The sequence below is a fragment of the Hypanus sabinus genome, chromosome 15, assembly GCF_030144855.1.
Source record: "Hypanus sabinus isolate sHypSab1 chromosome 15, sHypSab1.hap1, whole genome shotgun sequence".
In the NCBI taxonomy this organism is placed as follows: Eukaryota; Metazoa; Chordata; class Chondrichthyes; order Myliobatiformes; family Dasyatidae; genus Hypanus; species Hypanus sabinus.
In genome coordinates, this window is record NC_082720.1 from 12,006,497 (window position 1) to 12,022,603 (window position 16,107).

General features: G+C 41.6%; 1 protein-coding gene across 1 annotated transcript in view; it reads left to right on the top strand.

The window, feature by feature from the left end:
• The window catches only part of LOC132405303 (dedicator of cytokinesis protein 2-like), a 640,537-nt gene that overhangs the window by 79,964 nt on the left and 544,466 nt on the right, over positions 1 to 16,107 (top strand). The window lies entirely within an intron of this gene.

Genomic DNA, 16,107 nt, shown 5'->3' on the forward strand with positions numbered 1-16,107 from the left:
TGCTCCTTTAAGAGACAGTGTCTGACATAATGACATCAGTGTAAGGTGACATCTTTTGGTTTAGTTCATAATGGAAGTAGATAAAAGCACATAAAAAACTTTGGCATCTTGTACTGACAAAATCCTACATTGGTGACTCTGAGACTCTCAGAGGATTCCGGAGTTGCTCAACAACACGTAGACCAACACAGCTGCTTTGAAGCTGCTGGAGTTTTGGGAGCTGCAAGCTACCACATGGTTTGTGCAGGTGGAAACCCAACTCGGGCTGCAAGAAATCACCATGGACAATGCCAAAATTTTACTATGTCATAGCATTGCTAAGTAGTTCTACTGCAGCCAGTGTGATAAGTCTACTAGAAGAACCACCTGCATGTGATCAATGTGAAAATTCATTGACTACTGAGTTTTGCACGGTCTGACTCTGAACACAGTGAAGAGCTTGCTCAGCCTTGCTGACGGAACTAATGGACCACGTGCTATCTCTCCTGGGCAATTAGCATCTTTGTTTTATTTTTAAAGAATTCCATGCAACAGGTGCCTGATCCAGTTCGCACAGACCAATCCCACCTCCTCAATATAGCTGTAAAGGACTATAGGCAGCTTGCTAAAATTGCTGATAGTCTACATTCAGCCAGGGGAAGGTATATCGTTCCTCCTCCTTTCCCTATCTTGAGAAGCCTTTCCAGCAGACTCATGCTCTGCTGAACCGGACCAGGCCGGGTCTATGTTTTTAACGTGCATCCTTTGGCACAAACTCCAAGAAGTGCCTACTGCCATGCAGCTTTGACAGTGTCAGTGCATTGGGCTATCCAAGATCAGCGAACACTGTGGCTTCCAGTTGCTGGGATCGTCTTTTGTTAATTATAGACAACCTTTCAGGGTCAACACTTCCTGTATGACATGGGCACTCAAGTGAGTGGGCTACCGGCATCACCCATGGTTTATAAGGCAGACAGCAATGGACCATCCCTGGAGATTGCCAATGGGAACAGCATCTAGACTTATGGGACATGACAACTGGCAACTTAACTAAACCACCACCACCAATTGTGAAATACTGCATCTGTGGACGATACTACAAGTGGGACTTCGTCTGGGCTCAGCCTCTGCTTGGCACAGATTCTCTGTGCAGCAGAGGACTGTTAGGAGATCTTAACAATTGCTGGCTTGTGGATTCAAAGGAGTTTGGGTCATTACCCTGTACCCAGTAAGTTCCACCATATGTGAATTCACTCACTTGCTGGGCAAATTCACAAGGCTCACCAAGCCCACGTTTTCCACTACAGTCACAAAGTTTGGGGTCAAGCACCACATTTCCACACCCGTGCACGTAGGCTGGAATCATAAAAGATGGCCAGTGAGAAGTCGGAGTTTGCTAACATAGAATAAACCTTGGGCTTCACCCATCCACATGGTCCCTAAGCCAGCCATGCAGCAATTACCATTACCTTAATAAAGCCTCCACTGCAGATTCAAGGCTTTCTGGCACGTTTAGCCAGAAAAATAATTTTTTCTAAAGTGGAGATAGTCAGGGGCTATCAGCATGTGCTTGTATGCACTGAGGACATTCCCAAAACTGATGTTCCCAAAACATTTGGCCTATTTGAGTTCCTGTGTATGCCACTTGGGCTGCAAAATGCAGCACAGACTTTCCAGCGGCTAATGTCTGTTAAAAGATTTAGATTTTCTTTTTGTTTATCTGGACAAATTACTTGTCACCAGTGCATCCAAAACCCAACACTTATCACATCTCAGCAACTTTTTAACACTTAAGCCAACACAGGCAGATTATTAACTCTGCTAAGTGCCAGTTCGGGTATTGACTTTCTCAACCACTGCAATCCCACAGAAGGTTCAGCACCTCTACCATCAAAAGTCATCATTATTATGGACTTCGGCACTGCTCCACACTACCAAAGCACCACAAGAGTTTTTAGGTGTGGTGAATTTCTATCACCGATTCATTCAGTGGGCTGCTGAACTTGTGCTATCATGGTATAGTGTCCTTAAAGGCAGTGCCCCTAATCACTGGTCAGCTGATAAGACCAGTGCAATTGATGACGCCAAATGAGCTCTTTTAAAGATGACTCGACTGGCACTTCCACCTAAAGCCACCACTACCAATGGCTCAGACTATGCTCTGGGTGTTGTGCATGAACATTTGGTGGAGGCGTGTGGCAACCACTCACCTTCTTCAGCTGGCCTCTCCGCCAACACCCAACAAGCAATAGTACATCACATTTAACCACAAGCTTCAAGCTTCTCAGAATCTGTCTGGACATCTGCTGGTTTTGTTTTCTACTGGAAGGTCAGCATTTCACAGTGTTTGTTGACCACAAGTCCCTTGTGCATACAATGGCTGAAGCATCAGACACTTGGTCTGCACAGCATCAGTGTCACATGGCCTATATTTCAGAATTCAATACTGACATACAGCACATTAAAGGGAAAAATAATGCTGTGGCTGATTACCACTTAAAGCCTGCTGTCAATGTCTTACAAAATGGAGCTGAATATGCCAGCATGGCAGCTGACCAAACTACCGACCCAGATATCCAGGCTTACCAACCAATAGTCATGGGCCTGCGGTTGGCTGACATCAAGTTTGGGTACGCAGGACTTTTTATCCTGTGCGATATCTCAACCAGTCGCCCTCATCCCATGGTGCCTGCAAACTAGGGGTGTAGTGTTTTTAACTCTATTCATGGCCTCTTGCATCTGGGCAGGAAGGCTTCAGAGAAACTGGCTGCTTTAAAGTTTGTGTGGCATGGCCTCAGGAAGGATGTGTGAGACTGGAATGCAGCCTCTGTTGAGTATCGGCAGGCAAAAATTAACGGCCAGGTTTGGGCACCGTTGGCACCTTTTGAGGTTCCTGAGCAATGGTTTGACCACGTCAATGTGGTCCTGGTTGGTTCTCTGCCCTACCCACCCCAGTGGTTTCATGCATCTCCTTACAAGGGTGGACGATATCACCAGGTGGCCAAAGGTTGTCCCTCTTGCATCGATGACAGCTGTGGAGATGGCTCGGGTGTTCATCAATACCTGGGTCACTCGGTTCGGCACCCCATCTGATATTTCTTCCAGCCGCGGTCCCAAACTCGTTATGACATCATAGCGTGTCACCTGCAGTCCAATGGCCTGTGTGAGTAGTTTCACTGTTCCTTACAACTGCTCTGAGGGTCTCCCTGAAAGATGAGAGTTAGCACAATTGTCTCCCAAGAGTCCTGTTGGGATTCAGAACGGCTCCAAACAAGGACCTGCAGTTCTCCACAGCTGAGTTGGTGTACAGACAGTGGCAATAGGTGCCGGGTGATTTTATTCCTGGTGTCACAACTGACCTATCTGTCTCTTAGCAGCGTTTCACCCTCCTCAGGAAACTCAATTATTTTACACCTATTCCTACCTCCTATCATGCTGTACAGCACTCTTGGGTTCCAGTTGACTTGCGTTCTACCTCGATTACTTTTGTCCGCCATGATGCACATCAACACCCCCTTAAGCCCCCTTACAGTGACTTACTCTACATTTTGGAATGTTGAAAAAAGACTTTAATTGTACATAGGAAGGATAAGCCTGAACTTATTTCAGTAGATTGCCATAAGCCAACTGACCAAGACCTGGATGGTTCCATTACTGTGTCATGACATAACCACATGCATGTCAGCACATCCTGGATGAGCCAGAAGCACTGCAGTTACTCAAAGCAAAGCATATAGGATCTGAGCCAAAAAACTCTGAGGAGCTCCAGACAGACTTCAAAGCTGGTTTTGGTGAATTCTAGATCATTTAGGGGGGCTCTGTGGGGTAGGTAATGGGTGACAGGTGACACATATTGTTTATAATAGAAACCGTTCTACGTACGAGGGGTTATTGATAAGTTTAAGGCCCAAGGTAGAAGGAGTCAATTTTAGAAAACCTAGCACATTTATTTTTCAACATGGTCCCCTCCTACATTTACACACTTAGTCCAGCGGTTGTGGAGCATACGGATCTTGGACCTCTGGAAAGTGTCCACAGCAGGGGTGATTGTGGCCTAAGTTAGAAGGAGAAGAGTTATACAGCTCTCATTACATACACATGTAGGTCAACTCTTTGAGTGATTGTGCAGAAAGTTTGAAGTTAATAACTCATCTCCTTCTACCTTAGGCTGCAAACTAATCAATCAGCCCTGATGAGTTATTAGCTGATCACAAACACAGTCACTGAGTTGTTGTGTTCACTTTGAGAGACAGTGCCTGACGTAATGATATCAGCATAAGGCAACGGCTTTTGGTTTGATTTTAATGGAAGTAAGGGATTGCAGCTTTCATTAAGCATATAAAATGACTCTCATATATATTATTCACAGAATCCTACAAACACATTAACACTTCCTGACCAAAGACCGAGCTTACATATTCTCATGATGAAACTTACACAGGAAAGGTTGTGGTTATAAAAATTAAAAATATTCAGATTGTGTCATCACAGGAAGATAGGAATAGGTCACAGTCCCTTAATTCTGTACCTACTTAATTCACAGTACCTGCCTTAATTCTACAACTACTTAATTCTTTACTGAACTATATATACCAAGATGAACTTCTAAAATTTTCAGTTGATCTTGATTTTCAATTCTTATCTAGCATTCTGGACTGATTCCTGATTTTCAACCTCAACCTCAGTGGAGAACATTGCAAATGTTGCAAGACTTTCTTGACGCGTTAACAATATTGCACTCTCCACTGACACTGTCTGGCCTTTTCAATTTACCCAGAAATTTCTGTTATTGTTTCATTCCCTGTGTTGTCCAGCTCCATACACAATAGACCCCCATCAGTTACATTAATCATAAATAACTCACTTTTCAATACTTAACCCTGATTTGTTCAACTTTCTGACCAATTAAACCATGCAGTTCTAGCATTGCTTTGTTTTGTTTTAAAGCAAAAATATAATGGAAGCAGTCATCAAGTTAGACAGCATCTCTGCAGAAAGGAACACAGTTAACCCTTCAGAACCATCAGAATCGTTGGTATGCCACCTCCAAAGTCAATATACCCATCAATGTCAGAGATCATACTTGTTTCATTTCTGGCAGATGTTGCAGTCGGTCTGAGAGACGTCAGTGCTGGGATAAAAAACTCATATTTTCGCCAAATTATAAACTTCTAAAAGTTTTGTTCCCTTTATCAAAAGAGAAGGAAACCTTAGACCAATCCTCTTTCCTATAGACATTTACTCCGAAATTTCTTACAGTGCAGAAAGAAGAGGTGGTCTCTTCAGAATCTGAGTCAGCTATAATATCACCGAAATTTGTCATGAAATTTGTTGTTATGTGGCAGCAATATATTGCAACACATTATATTTAAAACTGTGAATCACAGTAAATATATATATGTATGTATAGGTTGAACTAACCAAGTAGTGCAGAAGAGGCAGTGAGCTTCAATGTCCATTCAGAAATCAGATGGCAGAGGGGAAGAAGCTGTTCCATGAATCATTAAGTGTGTGCCTTCAGGCTCCTGTACCACCTCCCTGATAGTAGCATTGGGGGTCCTTGAAGATGGATGCCATCTTTTTGAGGCATTGCTCCTTGAAGATGTCATTGATATTATGGAGGCTCTTGCCCATGATGTAGTTGACTGAGTTTACAACTTTCTGCAGCTTATTTCGATCCTGTGCAGTGACTCCCCCCCACCCCATACCAGACAGTGATGTATCCAGTTAGAATGTTCTTCACAGTATATCTGTAAAATTTTCAGGAGAGGAGGGATGAAGACTGTTGTTGACATTATAAAGACAGATTAAACCTCATTCCCATCATCCCACATACAATCTGCTGAGTGATTTTCTTTCTGTACTTTGTTCTTCTGGGTCTGCCACCCAGCGTTCTCTCATCTGTGAAGGATATTCCTTTCTAATCATCACTAATGTATGAGCCTTGCTTGCTTGTCACATCTGTTTTTCCAGCAAAATTGAAATGCAGTAACCCCTCGCTCTCTTGTTCCCTCTGGGAGCTGGGCTAAAGAACTGTTAAATCAAGGGTTATCCTGCAGGGAGGTTTTCTGTGCATCACAGACAAACTGTGGGGCAGATAATAGATTCTTTAATTTATGGTTACAATTCCTCACACGTGGCGCTGAAAAAATCAAATCTTCTTTTTAATGTTCTAAGATTGTGGGAACTTTAGGGTTCAATATTATTCAGTTGAACTCACAGAATGTCAATAGTTTCTCCGACTTACCATGAGAGTGAATTGAGGGGCAAATTGCTTGTAGAGACTGACGAAGTGTTTCTGCTCAATGAATCTGATATCAGATCACTCTTGATTTAGTTTAAGCCTAGTATCATTCACAATGCAGATGGGTTCATTCATGCAATGGGTTTTCGGACAGGGGAAAATAAGCATGCTTGTAGGACAAAGGATCCTATGTGGATTCTGCCAATTCAATGCCTGAAAATGGTCAGTAATGCAAACATCAGCAACTGATAAACTGATGGAATGGCTGATGGACAGCACAGAATCAGTGAGCTGAAGGGAATGTTTCTGGTCTGTATCTCTCTATGACCTTACAATAAATAAAATCTGCAGATGCTGGAATTCTAAAATTTTTAAAAAAGTATGGTAAGTACTGAGAAGATCAGGACACATTTCAGGCTGAAGACCATTCCTCGTAACTTAGGAGACAAAATGAGATTGTTAAGCTCGTTGTACCAGTGCAGAAGGAACAGCTCATTGTACCAGTGCAGAACAGCTCATTGTACCAGTGCAGAGGGAACAGCTCATTGTACCAGTGCAGGAACAGCTCATTGTACCAGTGCAGAACAGCTCATTGTACCAGTGTAGAGGGAACAGCTCATTGTACCAGTGCAGAGGGAACAGCTCGTTGTACCCATGCAGAACAGCTCATTGTACCAGTGCAGAACAGCTCGTTGTACCAGTGCAGAGGGAACAGCTCGTTGTACCAGTACAGAACAGCTCATTGTACCAGTGCAGAGGGAATAGCTCGTTGTACCAATGCAGAACAGCTCATTGTACCAGTGCAGAGGGAACAGCTCATTGTACCAGTGCAGAACAGCTCATTGCACCAGTGCAGAACGAACAGCTCGTTGTACCAATGCAGAACAGCTCATTGTACCAGTGCAGAGGGAACAGCTCGTTGTACCAGTGCAGAAGGAACAGCTCATTGTACCAGTGCAGAGGGAACAGCTCGTTGTACCCATGCAGAACAGCTCATTGTACCAGTGCAGAACAGCTCGTTGTACCAGTGCAGAGGGAACAGCTCGTTGTACCAGTGCAGAGGGAATAGCTTGTTGTACCAATGCAGAACAGCTCATTGTACAGTGCAGAGGGAAGAGCTCATTGTACCAGTGCATAAAGGCTCATTGTACCAGTGCAGAACAGCTCATTGTACCAGTGCAGAGGGAATAGCTCTTTGTACCAGTTTAGGAGTGAGACTGTGATAGGGATTTCAAGCAATGGGAAGCTCAGGGTCACCCCTGAGAATGGAACACAACTGTTCCACAATGCTGTCTTTGGACTGTGTTTGGAGGGATACATTTCAAATAGTGACTAAAATAGTGCATTCTATTCCAAGGGGGATCTTACAAAAGTATCGTATAATCATAACATCACTTTCTTATTGTTGTGTTCCAATCCTCTTATAATAAATGCCAACTTATCTCATGCCTTCTGAAATGCTTGTGCTGTCTATTTTGTAAACAGCACACTTTTTTCACCATGTACTACTCATGCTAGTTTCTCACAGATGAAAAGTGTATTTTTGAAGTCTTCTCATCAAAGTGCATAATAGCACACTTCCCATGTTACGTCCCATCTGTCACTATTTCACTCACTTAAACTGGCTGAGTTCCTTTGCAAACACTTTGCTGCTCACAACTTGTCTAATGATCAAATCTTTATTTTCATGTGCGTTATTAATCCGGATTTTAAATCCAATTTAGGGCCCTGAACTAATCCTCAGGAACACCTCTCCTCTTCTGGCTCATGAAAGAATTACTTAGAATTACCTAGGGAGAGAGGAGGTTGTTTGTCCTTGGTGACCAGCAGTAGAAGCTCTAGCACTCAAACACTTGTTAAAAATTCAGTTATAACTTAAAAGAGACAATGTTGGAAACATATATTGAGCTGGCAGCATCTGCGGAAAGAAAGTGGTTAATGTTTCAGATTCAGAACCTTCATCAGAAGTGGGGAAGGGAGAAGAAAAACCTAGTTTTCACCAACAGAGAAGGCCTGAGATAAATGGATGGAATACCTCTGAAAGAGTGAGAAAATATAGATTAATGGGGAATATTAGAGAAGCAGTTAGAAACATATCATGTTTAAAGTTTGCGAAGAGTGTCATTAATGTAGTGACTTTATTTGGATGAATGTACCTCTTGCATCTGATTGCCTCTTCAGCTAGTGAAAAATAAGATGGTGGCCAAAGGTAATAATTTCTGAGAAAGAAGACTGTTTGAAATTTAATCTAGATTCTATGCCATGTACTTACTAAGCCTTTAACATACTGGATGGAGTATTGGAGAGACTATCCATGCCAGTATAGATTATTGATAATTATGAGGACATATCAGGCCAGGCGCGAAAGGCACTGATCTTTGTAAATTAAGATAAATTTGTGAGTAAGATCAAGTTAAGTATTGATTTTAATTTTTAAACTCTGTTGAAAATTAAATAATTTTGAGTTTGCTTTACCACAATGACCATAAGACCATTAGACATAGGAAAAATACTGATATTATCTTAACCTCAGGGAACTACACATAGAAAATGATAAGGGCACATGAGTGGGATCTGTTACCGTACATTGTCATAATGTGGGGAGAAGTGAAAGGGTAAACATTTGTCATCAGCCATGTTTCAGAATGTACAGTGCATCCTGAGTGAGCCTTTTCCTTGTGGAGCCAGTGATTATTTATCCTTTCCACAGCTGCTTTTATAAATCCCTGGGCACTTATGTCAGTCCAGGGTATGCAGACATGCTTTGTGGCATCCATGGTCATGAGCTATGGAAGTCAAATTTTGGTACTATTAATTTTATGGGTAGTGGACATCACTGGCAAGTTCACTAATGCTAAATGCTCTTGAAGATGGTATCTAACTTCTGCAGATATTTCATGGGAGATGGTTCCGGGATGTAGGCCAATGAGGGTGCAGGAACTATAATATATTTCCAAGTCAAGGTAATGATTTCCTTTGACTGGAGGCCGGCAGGCGATGATGCTCCCTCGTATTTTCTACCATTGACCTTCTTTGTGATAGAGGACATGAGTTTGCAGGTGACAAATAATTGCAGTGTACTTTGGCAATGGAACATTCTGCCAACACAGTTCACCAATGGCAGAAGGTTTGAATATTTCGGGCTGTTGACTGGATGCCAATTATGTGGGCGACTAATGACATTCTTCAGAGTTGTTGGGATGACACCTACAATCTAGATTTATATTGGGGAGAATCTGTAGTATCACAAGATTCACTCAGCAGTGTATCAACATTTATGGAGTTGGACCAGCTGTGTTTCTGTTCAATGCTGATTCCCAGGATGTTGATGTTGGAGATTCATCAATATCAAGAGTGGGCTTTCAGTTTCTCTTTTGTTGTAAAAAGTGATTGGGCCTAATAGAGACTGAATTATGATTATTATTTGTCCATGTTTGAATTGGATTGTTGGATGCAGGTGTGGGCTACTTCACATGTTGACAAGTTGCAAAAGGGATTGAACATTTGCAAGCAACAACAAACATCCCCATTTCCAACCTTACCATGGAAAGAAGCTTATTGATAAAGCTGTTGACGATTCATCCTAGGTGTGATGCTGTAGCTGGGAAAACTAATCACTAGCATTTACATTAATACAATGTATAACAACAACGTTACTGTGTTTCCCTTAGCTGTGTATTGATTTCAGTTGTACCAACACTTCTGTATAGCTTACTTGATCAAATCCTGCCTTGATAACAAGGGCACTTATCGACTCTATCTTGGCCTTTCAATATTCAATACGTTTATCCTGTCATTCCCTGTCATTCTTCTAAACTGTACTGAGTACAGGCCCAGATTCATCAAATGCTCCACATACATTAACCCTGTCATTCCTGGGATCATTGTCGCGAACCTCCTTAGTACTCTTTCCAATGCCTGCATATCTTTTCTTATAAGGGGCCCAAAGTTTCTCACAATACTCCAAGTTTAGTCTTTCCAAAGCCTTATCCTCAGCATTACATTTTTGCTCTTATATACAAGTCCTCTTGAAATGAATACTACCATTGCATTTCTTACCACTGACTCTACTTGCACATTAACTTTTAGGAAATCCTGCACAAGGATTATCAAGTCCCTTTGCACCTCTGATTTTTGAATTTTCTCCCCATTTTGGAAATAGTTTTGCCTTTATTCCTTCCACCAAAGTGCATGACCATACATTTGCCTACACTATATTCTATCCATTACTTCTTTGCTCATTCTCTCAAACTATCTAAGTCATTGTACAGACTCCCTAATTCTTCAATACTGTGTACCTGTCCACCTAACTTCATATCGTCTGCAAACTTGGCCACAAAGCCATCAATTCTGTCCTCCAAATCATTGAAATATAAGCACTGATCCTGTGCAACACCACAAATCACTGGCAGCCAACTAATATAGTCCCACCCTTTGCCTCCTGCCAGTCAGCCAATCTTTCCTGTAATACTATCGGCTGTTCTCTTGTTAAACAGCCTCATTTTGTGGCACCTTGTGAAAAGCGTTCTGCATACCTAAATAAATAACATCCACTGATTCTGCTTTGTCTGTCATGCTTGTTATTTCCTCAAAAAATTCTAACAAATTTGTCAGGCAAGATTTCCCCTTTAGGGAAGCATGCTGAATTTAGCCTATTTTATCACGTGCCTCCAAACATCCCGAAAACTCATCCTTAATAATGGACTCCAACATCTTCCCAACTGCTGAAGTCAGGCTAACTGGCCTACAGTTTCCTTTCTTTGGCCTCCCTCCCTTTTTAAAGAGTGAAGTGACATTTGTGATTTGCAATTTTACGGTCTTCCAGAACCATTTAAAAACCTAGAGTTTCTTGAAAAATCATTACCAATTCTTCCACAATGTCTTCAGCTACCTCTTTCAGGTCCCTGGGGTGAAATCCCTCTGACCCAGGAGACTTATCTACCTTCTGTTCTTTCATCTTCTCCCTAGTAATAACAACTATAGTCACTTCTGCCCCGTAAGATTTGAATTTCTGGCATACTACCAGTGAAGACTGATGCAAAAAAACTATTAACTTTGACTGCCATTTCTCTATCCCCAATTACTACCTCTCCAGCATCATTTTCCAGAGGTTCAATATCCCCTCTCGCCTCTCTTTAACTCTTCAAATATCTATAAAAACTTCTGGAATCCTCTTTTTATTATTGACTAGACTCCTTCTGTATTTCATTTTTTCTCTCATTTTTTTAGTTGCCTTTGGTTCAGTTTTAAAAGCTTCCTAATCCACAAACATCCCATTAATTTTTTGCTATATTATAAGGCATCTCTTTTACTTTAATGCTGACTTTGACTTCCCTTATATGCCACAGTATTCTCCCTTTAGAATACTTTTTTTTTACCTTTGGTTGGTATCTATACTGCACTTTCTGACTTGCCCCCAGAAACTCCAGCCATTGCTGTTCTGCTGTCATCATTGACAGTGCCACCTATACTGATACATCTGACTTTACCTTCTCCCTCTCAAACTGCAGGCTGAGTTCTGTCATATTATGATCACTGCCTCCTAAGGATCCCTTTACCTTAGACTCCCTAATCAAATCTGGTTCATTACACAACACACAATACAGAATTGCCTTTCAACCATAAGCTGCTCTAAAATGTCATCTCATCGGCATTCTATAAATTCCCTCTCTTGGGGATCCAGCACTACCCTGATTTTCCCAATCTACCCTCATAATGAAATCCACCATGACTATCGTAACATTGCCCTTGTTACATGCCTTTTCTATCTCTCATTTTAATTTATATCACTCATCCTGGCTACTGTTTGGAGGCCTGTATATAATCCTATCAAGGTATTTTTACCCTTGCAGTTTCTTAACTCTACCCATAAGGATCCTTCATCTGATCCGATGTCTTCCCTTTCTAAGGATTCAATATTTTTACCAACAGAGCCACCCCACCCCTCTGCCTATCTGCCTGTCCTTTTGATACAATGTGTATCCTTGGATATTGAGCTTGAACTATGACCTTCATCTGGCCATGATTCAGTGATGTCCACAATGTCAATGCCTGCTAATCTCTAATTGTGTTATAATATCATCTACCTTATTCTGCTTGCCAGACAGACACAGTGAGAAAAGGGCATAAACCAGTTGGTGGTAATCTTTGATGATAGATACCACCTTCATGGTATGAAGGGCTTTGAACTCCTCATCCAGAACCTATTCAGTATTGTTGCTACTTGTTCCATGTATTGTTGGCATACAGGAGAACTGATCCATCGGTTGTGGGAAAACAGCAAATAGTGATGCTAGGAAGGCTGAAGGTTCTGGAATCAGTGTTTTGTTTGTGATTCTGTTTACAGATCCCCATCAATGACAAAGGAAAGTATATCTTCAAATAGGGAATCTGGTGCTGCTTTTGATGAGATTTATATTGTAGAACCACAATGCTAGGAATGGAGTTAAGTTGATAGTCTCCTCTCCTCCAAGGCACCTGCACCTTTGTACAATATATTTTTAATAACTTATCTGATTTAAAGGTCTAAATTTGCAGAGAATGAAATCCACACTGTGTTCTGATTACAAACTGCTCCACTTACACAGCACCAGACAACAAATAAAGTTCAAAGTTCAAAGTAATATTTCCCATCAGAGTAAATAGATGTCACTACATACAACCCTGAGATTCCTTTTCCTGCGGGCATACCCAGCAAATCTATAGAAAAGTATCCGTAACCAGGATCAATGAACAACACACTGTGCAAATACAGATATAAATAAATAGCAATAAATTTCAAGCGTGAAGTAACAATATAAAGAGTCCTTAAAAAGAGACCATCGGTTGTGGCAACACCAGAAATAGAATGAGGGCAGTTATCTCTTTTTGTTCAAGAGCCTGATGGTTGATGGGTAGTAACTGTTCTTAGACCTGGAGCTTTGAGTCCAGAGGCACTTGCACATGATAGCAACAGTGAGAAAAAAGCATGGCCTGGGTTTTAGATAACAGATGGTGCTTATCATGTAGACGTGCTCAATGGTTGAAAGGAATTTACCCATGAGATACTGAGCTAAATCCACTACCCTTGAGGTTTTCCTCTCAAAGGTATCGGTGTTGCCTTACCAGGATGTAATGCAGCCAGTCAGCACCCCTTCCACCACACATCTATAGAAGTTGTAAGGTTTTTGATGACATGACAAATCTCCGCAGAATTCTGAGGAAGTAGAGGTGCTGTCATGCTTTCTTCGCGATTGTACTTACATGATGGGTCTGGGAGAGGTCCGCTGTGATAGTGACAACCCAGAAATTTAAAGTTACTGACCCTCTCCATCTCTGATTCTCCAACAAGTACTGGCTCATGGACCTCTGGTTTCCGTTTCCTCAAGTCTACGATCAGCTCCTTGGTCTTATTGACACTGAGATTAAAATTAGATTTTATACAATTTAAAATATTAATGCCTAAGAAATGGGATATTACAGACCATTAAAAGGGGTTAAAATACCCCTTTTATTATAAACTGGAGATGCGTGTGACTCAAAAGGTATTTGGCTAAAAATGTGTCAATATCAATGGTTAACACCCAGAAATATATGCTAAAGTAGGACCTGAGGTGTTTGTGATGGAATCAGACTCAATTCAGAACATGTCCCAAGAGTCGTTCGATTCCTTCTAAAATCCCTAAAAGGAGCACCACCAACGGCTGACCTGAAGGACACAAAGAATGCAGCAGAGAGCAGAAGTCCCTAGGATTAGGAGAGAGACCTAGACATTCTCATCAGTAAGATGAATACAAGCTAATTATTTTTAAAAATGCACAATTATTAAGAAGATTAATGGAAAAAGCGACCATATTTCAGTACAATTTTCAACAAGGCAGTTTTACATGTAAACAACAACTCAAATAACACCAAGCTCCCTGTCTGAGACAAGTTAAAGTCAAAGTCACGTTTATAATCTGTTATGGAGGTACCACAGCTCTGAGGGGCCGAAGGAGCGGGAGCAGCCCCGTCCTTCCGGAGAATCACAAGATCGCTATTAATTCGGGACTCGGAAGCGAGAGACAATGCAACGGTTTTGGCCATTGTTCGTAGGGGCACCTGTGTCACGTGCATGTCCCGGCTACGTGACAACTATCATGGGCATGAATACCCTCGAACAATGTGGGGGTGGAGATTGCATCACCCTACTCTGATGGACAGCCACAACTCGGCAGGTAAAGATAAAAGGGGGGCGGCAGGAGGCGGTACCCCAGAGAGAGAGACGCTCCCGAAGAACTCGATCGCTCAACGCTCCCGAGAGAGCTGGAAGCCGTGCAACGCCACGTGCGCTCCTAACTCCTTTGGCCTAGGGAGTGGGTGGCTGAGGACACCAAGAAAGACATCGCACTAACAAAGGGGAAAACAACACTCCCCTGATTTAACGGAGTGACTGCGTAAAGACCCGGGCAAGTTCTCTTTTCGTTTTCACCGACCCCTTTTAAACACGTGAAACCCAGCCGGAGAGCAAAAGTCTGCAGACTTCTGAGTGACTTTTATATTTCCAACGTATAATATCCCCCTAGACAACAGTCCCCTAGACAACAGTCGAGATTATTTCATAATGATGATTATTGCTATACCCACGTTTTAGATTGAGTTTTACTGATATATACGATTTGAATGTTTGTATTAACCCTGCTTTTTGTGCTCCCCTTTTGAATAAAACATTTGAAAATAGTGCCATCAGACTCCAACGGACCTCTCTGTCTTTGCTGGTGAGTTATCCAGTTACGGAATACGTAACAAATCATACGCACAAGTACATGCGAGCATAGATGAAATGAAAAACTGACCAGCCGCTGCATCAGAGGCATATAGAAACTTACAAGCAGCATTCATGAGAAAATAATAAATTAAGCATATTATATGTAACTTAGACAAGAACACAACTAGAGCTAAAAAGTATAATTTAATTCTAAGCAATTAAAGTAGTCATAATGTTGCTAAACTCCGGTGACGAAGATAGTTCCAGATGGTTCAAGAACTGACTGGTTGAAGATGGAAATACTCCTTTTGTCATTAATGATCTGTCAAAAAATTCTGAAGGAACACTGACTTCAATGCATTAAGTCAAACATCAGCATTTCTCACACAGCTGTTGAATCAATACTCCTCTATGCTACATGGGATAAGTAATCAGAATATGGGATAGAGTCTGGACGTGGACTTTATTGTTCCTTGTTAAGGGTACCAGAGATATTTGGGATGGAGAATGTTTTTGGTGTGGCCAAAAAGACCTACCCTGGGAATTCTGGAAAAAATCTTCACAGGAGGTGGCTCCACCTGCACGCTCAAGAGTAAAACTCTCACAGATTTATAACTTGTTTTCAAATTGCAGACAAAACTGCACCTCATAGATATCTCCATGACGACCTTCTGCAATGTCTATCTGCTTTCATCACTTATTTTCCCACCAATAATAAATTACCCGTATGTAGAACTGTTAAGTGTGACTGTCCCTTTAAATATGGTTGTTTCCGAGTCTTCACCATTAGTAAGATCTGGTTAGAGTGAACAGCTATCATCTTTTTGGATCAGCATGACATAAACTTTCACAAATAATCACCTGTGAAATGATCCCAACCAGAAAGATATAATGGGAAACATAATAATCTCCTTGAGAGATGAGGACTTGACATTAAACAGGTGTTAAGGGACCCTGGAATGTGTTGTGGTTTTTGTGCCTCGCAAATGACCAAGAGACGCAGAAGATTCTTCAAGAAGGGTTAAACTTTAATTTGCAAATCAAAGCTGAGACAGTCATTGAGCTAGTCGCTGACTGCCCACCGATCTCTGGACACAGCATTTTTTATAGTATTTGTCCAGTTGTATTAGCATATGTAATCGATCTATAGTTGCGTACT